At 43.7% G+C, this 2,355-nt stretch overlaps 1 non-coding gene across 1 annotated transcript; it reads right to left on the bottom strand.

Moving 5' to 3' along the window:
- Positions 1 to 204: 204 nt before the first annotated feature.
- LOC112738943 (small nucleolar RNA R71) lies at positions 205 to 311 on the bottom strand. The gene has a single exon (XR_003169890.1). It is a non-coding gene; the product is annotated as a small nucleolar RNA R71 (small nucleolar RNA).
- Positions 312 to 2,355: the final 2,044 nt, after the last annotated feature.

Raw genomic sequence — 2,355 nt, 5'->3', positions numbered from 1 at the left:
CATCTAACCACCTTCCTAAGGATATGTGATACTGTGAAGTCTAATGGTATTCATCCGGACACCTATAGACTACTCTTATTTCCCTTCTCACTCAAGGACAAGGCTTCTAAATGGCTAGAGTCCTTTCCAAAGGAGAGTTTAGCAACCTGGGAAGAGGTGGTGAACAAGTTCTTGGCAAGATTCTATCCTCCTCAACGGATCAATAGGCTGAGATCTGAGGTGCAAACCTTCAGGCAGCAAGATGGTGAGACTCTATATGAAGCATGGGAGAGGTTTAAGGACTTGACAAGAAGGTGTCCACCAGATATGTTCAATGAATGGGTGCAGCTACACATATTCTATGAAGGCCTTTCTTATGAATCAAAGAAGGCAGTAGACCATTCATCCGGGGGATCTCTGAACAAGAAGAAGACCATTGAAGAAGCCATAGATGTCATTGAGACTGTAGCTAAGAATGACAACTTCTATGCTTTCGAAAGAGGCAACACTAGAGGAGTGATGGAGCTAAACAATGTAGATGCACTGCTGGCCCAAAACAAGCTCATTACCAAGCAATTAGCTGACCTAACCAAGAAGATGGAGAGAAACCAAGTAGCAGCAATCACCACCACATCAGCAACCCAAGAAGGAGTGAGTGCAGAGGCAGAGGATGAGCAAGAACAAGCCAACTACATTGGAAACTTACCCAGGCAGACCCATGATCCATATTCCAAGACCTACAATCCTGGTTGGAGGAATCACCCAAACTTTGGATGGGGAAATCAACAAGATCAAAGCCAAGATTAGAGACGTCACAACCCCAACAACCATGCATCTCACCAACATTCCACACAGAGATCATATCAACACCACCCTAACAACACCTCTCCACATCAATACCAAAACCAAAACAACCCTTCTCATCACTCCAATCCTAACCCACTAACATCTGATGACAGACTCTCCAGAATTGAAACTCTACTTGAGGGCATATGCAAAGAGATTCAAGACAGTAAGGCATTCCGAGAAGAAGTGCGGTCCAATATGAAGAATCAAGATGCTGCCATCAAGAAACTCGAGACACAAATTGGCTACCTATTCAAGCAAATTCCCAGCCACAACCCTCGCAGTGATACTAACTCAAACCAAAGGGAGGAGTGTCAAGCTATCACCCTCAGAAGTGGAAAGGAATTGAAGGAGACTTCCAAGCAACCACAAGAGAAAGATTCAGTTGGAAAGAAGGAGGAACAAAATGAAGTTCAAGTCCCCACCTCCAACTCACATCAAAAGGAAGGAGAGGTGAAGCCATATGTTCCCAAAGTCCCATATCCTCAACAACTAAAGAAGAAGGGGGATGACAGCCAGTTCTCCAAATTTTTAGAAATCTTCAAGAAATTACAGATTAACATACCCTTTGCTGAAGCAATAGAGCAAATGCCGCTCTATGCCAAGTTCTTGAAGGAACTGATGACTAAGAGGAGAAGTTGGAAGAGCAACGAAACTGAGATACTAACTGAAGAATGTAGTGCTATCATTCAGCATAAACTACCCTAGAAATTGAAAGATCCTGGGAGCTTCCAGATCCCTTGTATTATAGGGGATATCACAGTGGAGAAAGCTCTATGTGACCTAGGAGCCAGCATAAATCTGATGTCAGTAGCTATGATGAGAAAAATGAAGATCGAGGAGGCTAAGCCAACAAAAATGGCCCTGCAACTAGCAGACCGATCGTTCAAATTCTCTCATGGTGTAGTAGAAGATTTGCTGGTGAGAGTGGGAGATTTCATCTTCCCAGTAGACTTTGTGGTGTTGGACATGCAAGAGGAAGCCAAGGCCTCCATCATCCTGGGAAGACCGTTCTTAGCTACTGCTGGAGCTGTCATTGATGTCCAAAAAGGTGACCTCACCCTAAGATTACACGATGAAAAGATGACATTCAATGTGTTCAAAGCCATGAGTTACCCACCAGAACAATTGGGAGAATGTATGAGGTTAGACTTACTGGAAGATGCAGAGCAGGAAAGCTTTGAAGAAGAAGAACCTGAAAGGGTGACAGAGGAGGAATCAACGTCTAGTGAAGAGGCTGCAATAGCAGAAATTCATATGCAAGGTGCACCAAAAGAAGACAATGAAAAGTTAGAAGCACCAAAACTAGAACTCAAGGCATTGCCACCCACTCTCAAATATGCATACTTAGGCGAGAATGAAAGCTACCTAGTGATCATAAACTCATCCCTCAGCCAAGATCAAGAGAATGAACTGCTCCAAGTGTTGCGAAATCATAAAGATGCCATTGGATGGACCCTCGCTGACCTGAAAGGGATCAGTTTGGCCATATGCATATAAAATACTGTTGGAAGATGATGCCAAACCATC

This window comes from Arachis hypogaea, chromosome 13 (assembly GCF_003086295.3).
Source record: "Arachis hypogaea cultivar Tifrunner chromosome 13, arahy.Tifrunner.gnm2.J5K5, whole genome shotgun sequence".
NCBI lineage: Eukaryota > Viridiplantae > Streptophyta > Magnoliopsida > Fabales > Fabaceae > Arachis > Arachis hypogaea.
The sequence above is the reverse complement of the archived record's forward strand: the minus strand, read 5'-3'. Positions and strand labels throughout refer to the sequence as shown.